We start from the raw sequence: 16,479 nt of genomic DNA on the forward strand, positions 1-16,479 counted from the left end.
GTGGTTTATAGCATGGGTGGCAAAAGTGCAGGAGCTAAAGCAGCTGTGGTGGTTTGCAAATTACTTATATTAAACAACTAAGTGATTTGGTATATAATTAAATATATTAGAAATCAAGGGAACCAGATTTCTCACCACTAAAGTGAAGATTATAAACATAGAAAGAAAAGGCAAGAAGGAAGCCTGAGGTGGTAATTTTAAGTTGAAGTGATCAGAATGAATGCAAAGGTTTAAAAAAACAAACACAGAGAGTCATGGAAATAGTCATAATATGCACATTCGAGTATATGCAAATACATAGAGATATATTTCCTATTGGTCAAGTGAAAGAGCCCAGAACCAGGATCCCAGGAGCACGGCTCACTTAGAAAGCCCGAATATGTAGGCCAGCTCTGAATCTATGCCTGCACACTTCAAGCCCACAAACAAGAAAGATGGAGAAGTAAAAGATGGGCCTGAAAATCTTGTTGCAATAGAGAACAGGCCAAAACCCCATTAATTGTGGGAACAAGTCACAGACGCCAGCTTGGAGGGGCTCCCACAAGTCAAAAGCAATTTGAGCCTCATATGATTAACAATCATCTCAGGCCATCTAATATAAAACAATTCAAGGATCAACACTGTGGTTAGGAAAGTAAATGGAGAGAAAAGGAAATGTTTACAGTCAGCAGAAAACTAAGTAATAAAGATAGGCAGAGTTCATATATATGTACATATATATGGTGGTTAATACAGAAAAGAATATTCTTTATCTGTAGGTTCAAATAAGGGATAGAACACTGATATAATTTGGGAGTGTGTCCCTCCAAATTTTAAATCAACTGCAGTCAGAAAAATGGTGATTTTTATTATATGTGTTATATATGTTATGTATATTACCTAAATATTACATTATCTAGTCATTGTTATAAAAGTGTAATAACATATTATATATTATGCATTCATATGTATATTAATATTATAAGAATTAATATACTAATATATAACATGTTTATATGTTATATATTATATAATATATGGCATATTATATATTAATATATAAACATATTGTATTAATATATTATATATTATATAGCAATATATACCAATAAATATATATTGTTATATATATTAATAATAAATAGATAATGCAATATTTAGGTAATAAGTTAAATAACTTGTTCTATGTTTGACCAACAAGAAAGTAGCTTTGCCAATACCTCTCCAAATGTCAAAGATTCTCACAGACCTGAAACCAAATAATCTTCTAAAGTACTTCTACCATTCATTCTTTCTTTTTTTGCCAGTCCTAGGCTTGAGCTCAGGGCCTGAGCACTGTCCTTGGACTTTCTCAAGGCTAGAGCTCTACCACTTGAGCCTGAGCACAATTTTTGACTTTTTTCTATGTATATGGTACCGAGGAATCGAACCTGGGTCTTCGTGCATAGTAGGCAAGCACTCTACCACTAGGCCAAACGCCCGGCCCCCATTCATTCTTATATTTTATATTACAACATAACCACATGGCTTTTAATTCACTGGATGTATCATATTCTTCCTGATATCCTTCAAAACCCATCTCAGACTTGACCAACTGAAGGAACTGTCCTTTTCTCCTTTGGGGTACTGTAAATGGAAGTTAGTATTTCATACGTGCTGATAATGTGCTAATCACTGAGCTACAACCCCAGTCCCAGTTCTTGTTTTTGGCTGAGCCTCTCATGTGCACACACACACATACACACACACACACACACACACACACACACACACACACACACACACACACACACACTTCACATGCTCTATTGACCATAGTTCATTGTCATGGTTCATTATACATGAAGACCTTATGAAACCCAATGCACATGAATCATAGTGCCTTACCCACATAGCAAAGTGCCTTACACACATTTTTTTACAAAATATGAACATGTTTTATTTATACTTAATAAACATTTATCTTAATTTATTTTTAAAGATTTTTATTAACATTGATTTTTACATCCTAATGCAAATGTCATGTTTAACAAACAAGCATTCAGAAAAGGAATCTCTATATGCAATCACTGGCACATAGATTTTAAAACATAATTAAAATAAAGCTGAGGGTTTGTATGTCATAGATATATATTAATCTATGTAATAAAACATTATGTCTATAGAGTATATAGCCCATCATTATGTCTGTGTAGTTATGTTTGTATCTCCAAGACCATGTCCATAACCTTGGGGACCCAAGTATTGAGTCATTGCTTTTGTACTGTTTGGATCTAATATCCACATATTTAAGAATACCTTGCGCCTTTTGTTTCTTTGGTCTTGATTTCTCTCACTCAACATGATTCGCTCTAGTTTCATCCACTTCCCTGCAGATGCCATTATTTTATCTTGTTTGTTGGCGTGTGCGTGCGTGTGTGTGTGTGTGTGTGTGTGTGTGTGTGTGTGTGTGTGTGTATTGTATCTATTCATCTACAGTAGGGCATCTGGGTTGTTCCCATTGATTGGCTATTGTGAATAGTTGCACAGACATTATTGGCTATTGTGAATATTTGCACAGACATTATGGTGCTCACACATATGCTGTCATAGTGCCATGCACATATGCAATTTCTTGGTAAACACATTGGGCATGATATCTTGCTAATATATCATGACATCTGGTACACACACGTTATGGTGCTTTCCACACATGGATACTATGGTGCCTTACATACACATACCATAGCTTCTTGCACATGTATACATGCTCACACACATGACCAGAAGACTTTATATGTCATTTGGAGACTTGTTTGACTTTATATCGATCTCTCCTGTCCTAAAAAAGCTCATTGTTTTCCTCATCCCTTTGGACAATGCCTGTTAAATGTATATGTTACAGTAGACACACATGTATTTCTTGACATACAAATATTCCTACTCTTTCCTGAGGAGAATTTTTAGAATGTTTATCAGGAGGATATATGTGCCACTCTCATCCCATTTTCCTTCTAGCAGAATGAATTTGGCTCATTTTCTCAAGCTATTCCAGGAACCAATTTAAGCAGGTGAGAAGGCCTGAGCTAGCATTGCATTTGTGTCAGTGTGGTGGAATGATGGAGATGTGTTGTAAATTTCCCAGGAAGTGCACTCTAAGGAGCCTCAGTTGGTCTGTGTGACTGAGGTTGTCTTTCATCTGGAGGGCCAGCCCCTGAGGATGCATCCCTGTGCTTGAGAATGTTATGGTGCTGTTTTCTCTTCTGTTAAGAGTAGTTCAAGGCACGGTCCATATCCCAGGGCTGGAGGAGATCTACAAATTATCTTTGATCTTTGGGCCATGGTTTCCTGGCCTGGGTGGATTAAAGAATTAAAGTTAGACACTGGTGGCCCACCATTGCAATCCCAGCTACTCGGGAGGCTGAGCTCTGAGGATCATGGTTTGAAGCCAGCCCAGGCTTCAATTCCCTGAAGATTTTATAGCCAACTAACCAGCAAGGAACTGGAAATGGAGGAATTAAAGACTCAAAATGGAAGCTTCTGTTATTAGTTTTTATTTACTCTGAGTTGACTACATGTACACACAGTCATGTCCTCCGGTAACTCCTAGTCAAAATAGTGGTTTGGAGTGTGTAAGTTAAATGAGGTCCAGCCACAACCCAGGTAACCTTTAGAATTTTTGGTGAGTGAAGCAGTTGGATTCTGGGGTCTTCTCTCTTTTAGCATGTTATTATTAAATACACAGTCCCTGCCTATAAATGTTCATGCTATTACAGCTCAACCCAGTGAAGATGCCTGAACTAAACAGAACTGTAGTTAAGATAAAGGAAAAAAACAATGGATGCATGTCTTGGTGTGTGAACTTCAGAAGCCATCAGAAAATCATGCACAAGCATTTTAATAGCTGTTATTTGCTTAAACTGTGCTCATTTGATATTTTAATCATGTTATTGCCATTTATTTGAAGTTGACCTTTCTACCAACTCCTCTGTACCAAAGGATTCACTCTTCTAAAGAGCTGCCTAAGTGTAATTATTCTTTGTGAAATTTTTATGTTTGTTTTTGGGTTTTTGTAGGGCTGGGTGTAGAAGACAGACCCTTGCACATACTCTGCAAATGCTCTGTCTGAGCCTTACCCCAGTCCTGTCCTACTGTAACTGGAGGATTTTATTTCTATCAATACATTGACACACTCCTTCATTATTAGGACATGGCACTAGTCAGTCAAACTTAAGGAAAATTTTCAGAATCTTAGCATATGGAGAAATGTAACAGGTGCTAGGTCTTGTGACTGTTCATTGGGTTGGCCAATGCCCTGGTCTTGTTATTCTGGCAATCAGGGAACCTGCCTCTGTCTGGCAAACTGTTGTTTTAGGATTACTTGAAAGGAAATGTAGTATGTTGTTAAATGTCCTACAATACATAGACTAGTTAAGAGAGCCTTGAACGTATATTTTCTTTATACTATTCATTGCCTAGGATGCAGTTACCCTACTGACTTTGGTGAACACATATGAAAGGATAATTCTTGACTCTTCCCCTGTAACCAGGACTTCCTTTCTTGCATGTACAAAGCCCATATGACTTTCATTTCGAACTGCAGCTTTGCACTCCAGACTCTTGGCATCCCTCATGCACATCTTTAGTTTCAGAACCCATGACTATCTCTCCTGTGGCTCAGTGGCCTTCATAATCAGGGTCTTTCTTCCTTTGCTCCATATCTTTAAAGTCTGGTTATGTGAACTCTTTCAAAAAAAATCTCTAAGCTTAGTGCAATCTGACCTTGCCTTATCTTTCCATTTCTTTGATAAACCATTATGGCCCATACTCAATACTTTAGTATATGGTGATGAGTAAAAACTTAATATTTTTAAAGTAATGATGAAGATTTCTACCAGATTGATCCATTTAATATTCATAGATAACACAACAGCAATTATTTTTAAATGTTTCTCTTACATATATACTAAAATAAAGTATATATATATATAAGTATGTGTGTATGAGTATGTGTGTATGTGTGTGTGTGTGTGTGTGTGTGTGTGTGTGTGTGTGTGTGTGTAGGTAAGGGTGGGAGGTGGGATCTGTCACTGGATTGTTACCCAGCCTTTTTATGCTTCAGTTACTTTTTTTAGATAGCATCTCACATGTTTTTTTTTTGCCTGGACTGTGAGTCTTACCCATGCTTTCTGTGTGGCTAGGATCTCAGGCAAACGTGCATCTAGATGCATAAAATATTTTCATTAATACTTTAAAATGTCCAATTTTGACAATTAAATCTTTCTGTAAATACAACTGGGGTTTTATTCATGGATCCTGTGATCTTCATGCCATTTCCTGGGCAATAATAACCTTTTCCTCACAAATGTTAGTGCTTTATTTTCCACAAACTATATGACGAGGGGTTTTGTGGTCCTATCTTATCTAATTCATCAGTCATGTTTGTGCAATCTTCATTTCTAGGAAGCACAGTGAATATTTGAAGGGCCACAGTGTCTTGGGCCGACATGCATTGAGCCGTCCTCTGAGTCATGCATACTGTTCCACACACTGAAAGTCCCCAGGACCCAGTGATAAACTAGAAGGAAGCCTGGTACTGGGTACACTGGTAAACAAGGGATTGACCCAAGCATTAGTCATTTTCAACCCCAGTGTGTGCAGAGCACAGGTTTCAATAGCAAGAAATCAGTTATTTGTGGACCATGTAGCTGAATAACAAGTTTGAAAGGACTCTACAATGGGGATGCTATGAATGAGACTTGCAAGAACATTTGTTTGTTGGATTTGTTTTCTTCGTAACGTCTGCTGGCCTCAGATTTACAGTCCTTCTGACTCAGCCTCCTAAATGCTCAGATTAATAACATGAACCACCCTGCCCAGCTCAGAAGAGAATTGAAAACGCATTCTTATCTGCATGCTAGTTGGGAGGAGAAACAAATTGAGGATAGAAGGAAATCATAGTGAGATATAAGGCAATCAAGTCCTGGGGAAACAAGAACTTAGTTCCCTGCCTAGGCAAAATGGGTGTTTTCTGAGGCTACAAGACTGGGCATCATCAGCTCAATGCTTCTAGAAATTAAACTCTGGGAGCAATGTGGAAGCTTGACTGGCAGAGGGGCATCCTGAGACAATTATCAGGATACTGTTATAGGCTGTACAGGCTAGACTGGGCCTGTCTTTGTGTACCTTAGAATAGTTTCTAATTTAGCCATCTAATTTTGTTAAAAAAAATCTAGACCGATAAGCATGGTCTCAGTTAGTGTCTCTCAAAATCTATAGAATGTCATAGATGCCAGATGTTATTTTGTGGTCAAATAAATTTGAGAAACACAGCTCAATACATTCAAATCATTTGTTCTACTTCAGATCTTCTCAAGTCTTTTAGGATAATAATATGAATTAGGAGTTTCTAACACCTTTTTGTGCCATGTGATTATACTGGAGATTTAACTCAAGGCCTGAATACTAATGCTTAGCTTTTTCAAACTCAAGTCTGGAAGTTTACCACTTGAGTCACAGATCTACTCTGGCTTCTAGGTGGTTAATTCAAGATAAATGTCTCATGGACTTTTCTCCCTGGGCTGCTTTTTTTGAACTTGATACTAAGATCTCAGCCTCCTGTGTAGCTAGGATTAAGGCATAAGCTACTCGTACCAGACTTTCTAACACTTTTTTTCACCAGACTATTTTCCTTGTCTTACTTTTACTGCACAGCGTTCTGAAGATTTCAGTTGAAATGAATATTCTTTATAAAACAATGATCAAAACAAAAAAGAAAGTTTTATTGAAAAGATGGCCTCTGAATGATATATCAATTACTCTATGACCTACCTGTTCATTTTATATACACTTTATTATGCTCTTCAAAAGTCTCATTGTTTCTGTGATGACAGTATATGAACATTAAATCTACAAGGCAAGTTTATAGCTTAGTACCTCAGTGCCTGACTCTATTTCAAATGAAAATCAGAGCCCAGCCCTGGAGCCTGTAGCTGGGTTTTACCACAGCAGGTGGTATGATTGCTTTTGCAAGCTATGTTCATTTCATTCTTCAGTACGTGTATGCCATAAAATGTCTCTTTGGGGACCACAAAGCACAAAGCTTAGGCTGTTGACTCAAAGCAACAGCAAATTGGACACTTAATGAAATCCACAGGTGGGAAAAGCCAAGTTCTGGCTTTTCTCCGCTGTATTGTGTGCAAGAAACTGAGCTCACATCGGAGCACATTACCTTTCTTTAATAACTTTTTTCTTTTTTTTTCTTTGATAACTTTTTACTTAGCCTCATCCTATATGACCATGTATAGATAGCTTTTGAGCTATTATGACCCTATGCTGGGAGAATTCTGGACATATACTAATAGTTATAAATGAGGAAAAACATGGAGCCTGTGTTTCTTTGGGTCATGCTTACGTCACTTAATATGAATGAACTCCAGGATATGGAAACAAGAGATTTATATTTGTGATTGTTGTTCTTAATGTACTATGTGAAGCTATTTACTTTTTATTCTTTTCCCCTTATGGTTTATCTCATGTTGTTACTATATCTGAATATGGTACCTGATATATTATATATGTTTTTATTTGTTTATTTGAAAAAGGGAAAGGAAGAGAGAAACAAGATGAGTGGGAGGGGGTAGGGGAAGGGAATTGGTAAAAAAAAACATGTTCAAGAAGTAATGTACCCATTACCTGATGAATGTAACTATAACCTCTCTGTACATCACCCCAGCAATTTAAAAAAAGAACTTTTCCCCACAACTTCACTTTCTTTGTGAATTTCATGAAGTGCCTCAATTATTTTGCACAAAGATGCTTTAATGATATAATGTTGCTGGGTGCTGATGGCTCACACCTATAATCCTAACTACTTGAGAGGCTAAGATCTGAGAATTGAGATTTGGAACCCAAATCCAGGTAGGAAAGTCTGAGGTTCTATTTCCAATAAACTAGTAAAAAGCCAGAAGTAGAGCTGTGGCTCAGGTGAAAGAGCACTAGTCTTGGGCAGGAAAAAAAAAACTAAGGGGGAATGCCCAGGCCCTGAGTTCAATCCCCATTATTAGTGCGTGCATATACATACATACACACATATAAATACATGTACACTCATATACTCATTGGGCATTTTTTCCAAGTTAAACTGCAGATAAGAGTCTCTACAACTTTTGTGCTCAGGCTAGCTTAGAACCAGGATCCTCAGATTGAAGCCTTCTAAGTAACTAGGATTACAGGAGTGCGCTATCAGAATCTGGCAGGGTTTTCTTTTCCATATGTGAATGACAGGTAAAGATACCTAACTCTATTCAGGATTAATTAGATTAAATATCTCTTATTTATCCTAAACAAAGTACTCAGGAAGTAGAGATCTTACTCAGATATTTTTATTGTGTAAATGTTAATAGTGGTCATCTCCAACTGATGAAGGTCATGTTATTTATTATTCTTTTAAATACAGATAATGTCAATGAGTATAAAATGCAATCACACAAAGTGGATATAAATACATATTTAGTCAGCCCTCTGTACCTACAAGTCCCATAGTTGTGACTCAACCACCACAGACTGAAAATACTCAGGGAAAAAAATTATATCTGTGTTGAACATCACAGACTTTTTCACTTCTCTAAGCAATACAGTTGCGTTCAATAGTATTTGCATTGTTCCAAGTCATTTAGAGAAGAGTTAAACAAAAGGATATGCATGACAGTCATTCACAAATACATATATACTATTTGCCCCTGACTTTTGATTCATGTCCCTGATCAAGTTTTATCTCTGATGAACATTTCCTTCTTTGATGTTCTATTCTTTTTTTTGACAGTCTTGGGGCTTGAATCTCAAACTTGTTTTGATTTGCACTTCTTTTATGGCCAGAGATGTCAAGAGCATTTCTTCATGTGTCTATAGGCCATTCTTATTTCCTCTTCAGAGAAGTTTCTCTTTAACCTACCTTTCTTTGGGGATTTATTTTTGAGATTTAATATTTTTAGCTGTAGGTATATTTAGATATGAGGACTCTTCTTATCCTAAATTGAATATTCTTCCCTGAGATTGGAAGAATTAATCGAGGTCTACCTGTCTTTGAATAATATGAGAAATAATAGCAACTTAGACACAAAATAATCATGTGATCCCAGATTAGAGGATGGATTTCATGTCTTCTCCATTTTACCTGTTGGCTTTGATTTACATTTAGGATAAGGTATTTTCTAGCTGCTAACATCTGTTTTGTTGTTAATTGCTTCACCTACATCACAAGCAGTCGTATTCTTACTGCTCATGTGCCTTATTTAACAGCAATATAATTGGCTAGCATTCATTAGGAGTAACCATTGACTTAGAGTTCTTTGTAGTTCTTCAACTACCGTGAAATGCTGGGATCTTCCTGAACAATCGATTTCATAAGATGCCAAAGTCAGTGCAAAGCTTTCTGAGACTTACTGGGTAGAAATTGAGCACCTTTGACTTGAAATCATTAAAACTGAATAGAATAATACAACTATAAGAACTTACTAAATGTCCTCTTCTCATTTTTCTTCCTTCATAGCTTAAAAGGAGCTGATGCTGGCAATGGCATCAGGGTGTTTGTGCCTGATATTGGAATGTTCATTGCAAGTCTGACCATCTGGCTTGTGTGCAGAAACATTGTTCAGAAGCCAGAGACAGAAGAAGCAGCACAGTATAATTCAGAGTGTGAAGAGGAAGAATTGGTAAGTCTGACTCCATGTGTCTTTCTTCTTTGAATGATAGGGCTGTGATTCATCCTTCTTTGAATGATAGATACGTAGAACAGGACAGTAAGAGCTAAAGGGGCAGAGCAGAGGATGGCCAACTATGCACTGGCATGAATGGCCCTGCCAAAGGCATCGCCCCAGACACATGTCCTCTCCCAGACCTCAGAGATGAGGAGACAGATACAGGAGACTTGACATCAGCCCTTCACGAGGCCCTCAGCAGCTAGGAGCCAGCATTCACCCCATGGTTCTTCATCACACCCAAGCAATTGCATTGTATTAGTTCAAGTGCCCAACACCGAAAAGTCATGCACAGAATTCTGACCCACTTGGTCTGGAAACCTTAGTTATTGCAAAATACTCAGCAAAGAAGTCGCATCTAGTGGGTTTTAGTGAAAGAAAATATTAGTTTTCCCTTGAAGTTTTCCCCTGTATCTTGCCCCTCCAAGTTTTATTGCCTTGGTTAAGTGATTTTGAAGATGACTAATAATTAAATATAATCCTATACTTTTAAAGGTATGAGAACTTAAAGAGTGGCACAAATAATGAGTGAACTGTGTGTTTGTTAGCTTGTGGAAAGGTTTCAGACACAGCTGTTGGACCAGAAATATGTTCTTGTTTCTGTCATGGTGTGTGGGAACAGGTCAGACACCTGTCACAATGTCCTGGGGCTTGCTCTGGAATACTGTTAGATGATAATAATAACTTACTATGTCACAAAATCTGAGGTATCCCTCATTTCTACAAAGCCATTGAGCTTTTTAACACAGAGCTTAAATTGACAAAGAAAAAAGTTATTTAAAAATACTTAGACTAGATATTTAACACAAGATACAACTTCCAGATGTTTTTAGTCACAGGTTGTGGGGAGAAATTAAACATGTAAAACTAAAATTAATTGACATTGTTTGCTTTAATAATGTAAACCGCTAAGAAAGAGCTAAAGGAAGAAGGGTTTCAATTATATTAAATGATTTGTCCTTCATAAAAAGGCAGAAAATTGCCTCATATGCTTTAAAGGAAAGTAACTAGTAAAGGAAAGATATAATTCCATCTCATCCTATTGAAACTAGAAACTCTATTGCCATAAACTTTATGAGTTGAAGATATGGAATCATATTATGTGTCGATATTCTGCTGTTTTTAGGGCAAAAAGGTGCAAAGTGTAAAAGACAATTAAAGCAAAGCAGCTTCTGAGGAGATTTTTTTCCCTCAAGTTTACAACTCCTAAAACCGGAGAAAGCTATAAAAGTGATTTGCTTTTGACTTTACAATTTTAAGACAGGGAACTAAAATGTTGAATATCTGGTTTTACATTTGGATTTTACACTATGTACAGTGTTAAGATTCTTTTTAATCATTACTAATTGTCCCTAGTTTGGTGGAAATAAATCCATTAACTCAGGTTTGGTTTGGTCAACTTCCAGCTTTATGCTAGCTAATTGGAGATATGAGTCTCTCAGATTTGTCTGCCTAAGCTGGCTTTGAACTCAGATCTTCAGATATTAGCCTCCTAAGTAGCTAAAGTAACATGTGTGAGCAATCTAACTCATAACTCAGGTTTTGCAAGCTTAGGACATTGTATTATTAAGAGATGATAATTTGTCAGTTATTTTCCTATCACAGTTGGAGTTGAAAAATATTCATGTTGATTGAGTTATCTAGCAATGATGGTTGTGTCATATTTCAGACAACTGTTGATTCTCTTCTTTGCTACACAGTGGAATGATCCATCTCCACACCAGAAAAAAACAAAGGCATTAATCACTTAGCACATAGTTGTCACCAATACCAAAGAAACTGTCAAACAAAGCCACTACCCCTTCATACCCTTCTAAACACCCACCCCCACAGTGCTTGCTCATTTTAGTAGCTTAAAAGTTGCTGTTTCTTTATGCCGTTCTTTGATTTGAGAGGTAGTGGGGCAATTTCAAAGTTGGGCTCCTCTAAGACTTACAGAAGCTTAGAAGCTTAATTTGGACAGTGTTTTTGAGGTGAAACAAGTGATCTGTGCCAATCATAACAGATCAGTGAACTACAAGACTTCTTATAAAGACAACATTCATCGTTAATCATAGACTCTGTATGGCTTGCCAAGGCTAGGGAAATACTTGCTGACCCCCAGAAAGGCAGTTAAGCTCTGAGTGAGGGTTTTACCTCTAGAGAACACATTAATTCTTTCTGGAGAGCATGGGTTAATTCTCAAATCATGTTTCCTCCTGTACCATACCCCATTTTTATGTTTAGGCTTAAATATCCAAAACTTATGTATTATTAATTACATTACCTAAAGATAACAAAATATTCTAGACATCTTTCATTTCCAGCTTTGAAACTACTATGGCAAATAGGGGGGCTATTTTCCTCCTCAACTAAATTATAGATACTAATTTTCCATTTTCTTGGCCATTCCAGTCCACTAGATAACTTAAGAGAAACAAGATGCTAGGTGAATTCTTCCCAATTAATCTACAGGGAAATAATTCCTGCTTGTAACAATCTGGACTTGAGTCTGAAAGGAATGGGAACACACAGCCAAAATAAGCAGAAGAATTTATTTTATTTTTCAAGGGCCCAACATACTTCCTCTTGCTTATAACTCTTGGCTTTTACACTCCAGAATGTTTGGTTTTTGAGGATGCTGGAAGAATAGTGTTTGCTGGCATTGTTTCTTCTTTCATTTATCTCAGTGGAGAAATGGCAAGATTAATCCTCTGGAGCCCAAGAGAATTCTTTTCCAGCTGTAGCACTGTTTTAAAGTAGCAGCTAACATCAGGACAGGATTGCTGTCTTTGGGTCTTGGTTGATGTGATAAGGAAGCTTTGAGAAGTGTTCACCAATCCCAGGCTTCTATGGAAAGTACCTGGGAAAAGTGGAAGACACAAAGCCATCTCAGTTGCCTTTGGCTTGTTCTGAAATTGCACAGAAGACAGACCTAAGCAAAGTACCCCATCTCTCACCTCAAAGAAGTTCTATCTGGATAGACATGATTCATTTCCTTTGTGTGTTTTTATTCAGAAACAGATCCACCAGTCAGAGCCAAAAAAATAGGTTATCCTCCAATATTTTGCTTATAAAACTTTATATTGTGAAAGCAAAATTAGGTAGAAAGTGTTATCTCGCAATGAAACAATACTAGACTGATGTCATGTGTATGTTGCTTTATTTGCAACCATAGTTTTGAAGCCTGATGTTTTTAAGCAAATAAAATTTCACGTGTTTTTAAACCACATTTCTGACAGATTCAGTTTTTTATCCAGTAGCAATTACACTCATATCTTGCTTACTTAGATGTATCTTTACAAAGTTTCTTTAAATTCAATTAACTTTGTATCTTTAAATAGTTATTCAAGAGGATTCCAATTCATGATGTTAATTTATGTGTATATTGTGTAATAATCAGTGTCTCCTCTTCCCTCCTTCTTTTTTCCATCTAGTCCAACCCCGCCTAACCCTTCAAGTCATTGAAATATATCTTTTTAATAGCCAGACAAATCAAACAAATAGAAACATGAAGTATAAAGCATATACTCTTCCAGGTGTCCTTAGTTCACTTGGCAGCCATCCTAGGCAGAAAAGTGTGTTCGATTATCTCCAAAAGCCAGCCCAGGCAGAAATGTCTATGATACTTCATCTTCAAAATAAACAACAAAAAGCAGTGATGGAGGTATGGCTCAAGTAGGAGAGCAAGCAGAAGGCCTTGATACCAGCAAAAGTTCAATTAATTGCCAACATTTGGGGGGTGCAGAATTTAGACCCTGCTAATGTTCTTGGCAAGCTCCTTCTGAATCTCAGGTTTTGCCCTCTGCTCTCTTATCTACCACACCTCTTGGGCTGTGGTGACATCTGAGATAAATGACCAACCACGCTGTGCTTTCTACTTCAGCTTTCAGACCTTAGTTAATGTTTCTTTACAGAGAAAAAATGAGCAAGAAAGGGAGAAATCAGTCTTTATTGATGCCTTCTAATTAGGCATTATACATTTTCTCCATTCCAACCTGAGATTGCCTCTGAAGCCATTGGCTTTAAATTTCCTAGACCTGCTTTTCAAGTAGACAAAGCAATTATTTGCAACATGGAACCATTCAGGGCAGTGAAGAACTGGATAGCTGCCCAGGTGTCTTGCAAATCTTGCATTTTATGACTTGTGCCGAATGAAAACCTGTCCTGTGATTGTTCTAGGGAGGATGTTATTTCCAGGAAAGAAGAAATAAAGGAAGGAAGATAGGAAGGAAGGGAGGAAGGAAGGAAGGAAGGAAGAAAGGAAGGAAGGAAGGGAGGGAGGGAGGGAGGGAGGGAGGGAGGGAGGGAGGGAGGACAATTACAAAATATTTTTGTCTTATTTTATCCATTTATTGGCCATGTATAACAGTACCTGTTCTCTGCCTTTATCAAGGAATCAAAATGTCAAAGGATTTTTTAGTCCGTAAGGAGATTTCTAAAACAATATTTTTACAAATTCTTAAGAGTATTTTCTTTTGTTCTTGGAATAAATGATAGGTGATTTTATTCAGCAACGTACAAAAACAAAGTATCTGCATGGAAACTTAGAGAAGTTACAGAGTTCCGGGTCCCTTCATGGCAGATTCTGATCTCCCACATGAGCTTCCCAGAATACCAGCTATTGCTGTACCTGCTTTGTTAAGATCATAACCTGTCGTTATTCTCCATACTGCTCTGCATTGGTAATTAGCACCTCTCTCACACTAAGTCTATGAGGATGAGGATCCTTACTATCTTATTCTCTGTTGTAGACTGGAACATGACAAAATCAATGAAAACTGCACACTTCGTAGTGCTCATATGCTTACCAAGTTCATTGACGAAACACTAACTGATTCACACAGAAGCTTGTTCAAAGCAATCCAAATATAAACTGAAGGAATCAAAGAACAAGAATATGACTTAGGTCAAGTGTGGCTCAAAAGTTTTTATCTCCAGAGATATGGGGTGCAGCTATATGTTGGCAGGCCTATTTTTGCTTGTTTTTTGGTTGCAAAGGCAATGTAAAGAGGGGTTACAGTTACATATTAAGGTAATGAGTACATTTCCTTTTAAATAGTATTACTCATCCCTCGTATTCTCCCTTACCCTCTCCCTAGGACTCCCCTCCCCCCAAGTTTTAAAGTTCATTTCCAACATGGTGTCAGTATCACTGTTGAATTGGTTTACCCCTTGTCTGTGATTACCCTTCTCTTTCCCAAATCAGATAAACTTATACACAAGACAAAAGGGTATCAAAATCAGAAACCGTAACCACGAGAAATAAACCAGAGGAGAAAAAAAATGAAATAACTGGGAGAGAGAGAGGGAGAGAATAACCACGAAAACTGTTCTTTCCATATCAAAGAAATCATTTTGATTAGTATCATTTATGTGGTCATAAGTACATAGTTTTTGAAATATTCTGAACCTCTATTAAGACTATTCTAGGCATACACTATTACAAATGAGGGAAACCATGGAGCCTATGTTTCTTCGGGTCTGGCTTACTAGACCTAATATGATTTTTTCTAAGTCTTTCTATTTTCTTACAAATGGGGCAATGCCATTCTTTCTTAGTGAAACATAGAATTCCATTGTGCATATATATTTTTTGATCCATTCATTTACTGAGAAACATCATCTGGCTTGATTCTATATCTTAGCTATGGTAAACAATGCTGCAATGAACATGATTGTGCTGGTAGCTTTAGTATGGTCTGGTTTGTGATCATTTAGGTAAATGCCCAGGAGTAGGGTTGCCAGGTTATAGGGGAGCTCTTTGTTCAGTCTTTTTTTCCTAGTCGTGGGGCCTGAACCCAGGACCTGAGCACTGTCCTTGGACTTTTCTCAAGGCTAGAGCTCTACCACTTGAACCACAGCACCATTTCCAGTACCGAGGAATCAAGACTGTGCACCTTTTCTAGGAGAAATTGCACAGATTTGACTGTAAAAAAATTCTAATTTGTGGTTATGTCCATATAATGCTGGCAAATGATAATCAAACAAATTCGAATACTATTTAAGTTCAGTTAAAGTAAATGGTGACTTGAAAACTCAAAAAGTCATATTTAGTGTAATGAGAATAGCACATTATATATATACAGCAAAAGTGGAGAGGCTCTTTAATGGTGCATATTGTATAATATTTATTAGGCAGGAAGGAATAAATGCATATATAAATACATTTAAAGTAAGGACTTTCTTTAATAGTACAAATTGCATCATATTTATTATATTTCGGAAGGAATAGATCTAAATTTTAGTGCAGTTTTTTATTTGTGGTTTTGTGAAACACATAGAAAATATGTTTTGTACTATTGAAAGAACCAACTATTATAGGATAACTTAATTGGAAATTTGCAAGTTCTCGTTTGGGCAATAGGTTGTGTGTGTGTGTGTGTGTGTGTGTGTGTGTGTGTGTGTGTGTGTGTGTGTGTGTGTGAAGCTTAGGATCTTTTCTGCCATCTAGGGGCAGCTAATGGGAAATACAACAACTATAATCATCCTAAAGCAGATCAGGCAAACTTTCTCAGTCCAGTGATTCAGACTTCGAAGGCTATAAGTTCGTCACATGTGTTTCAAAGTGCAAGAACAGTGAAGACAAGATTTGAAGAATAATTAGAGATGTGTTTCAATGAAACTGTTTATGGACATCAACAGGAAAGGAAGAAGGAAAGAAGGGAGAGAGGGAGGGGAAGGAAGGAAGGGGAAAGAAAGAAAAGAAAGAAAGAGGAGGAAAAATACTATTTAAAAGATGTAACTCCACCTCCCAGACCTAAACACTGTTGATTTTAATATC

The 16,479-nt window shown here is 37.1% G+C and overlaps 1 pseudogene; it reads left to right on the forward strand.

The window, feature by feature from the left end:
- Positions 1–12: 12 nt before the first annotated feature.
- Positions 13–16,479, forward strand: part of LOC150039514 (piezo-type mechanosensitive ion channel component 2-like) — a 157,201-nt pseudogene continuing 140,734 nt past the window's right edge.

The sequence above is a fragment of the Megascapheus bottae genome, unplaced genomic scaffold (genome assembly GCF_031878675.1).
Source record: "Megascapheus bottae isolate mThoBot1 unplaced genomic scaffold, mThoBot2.hap1 HAP1_SCAFFOLD_91, whole genome shotgun sequence".
Taxonomy (NCBI): domain Eukaryota; kingdom Metazoa; phylum Chordata; class Mammalia; order Rodentia; family Geomyidae; genus Megascapheus; species Megascapheus bottae.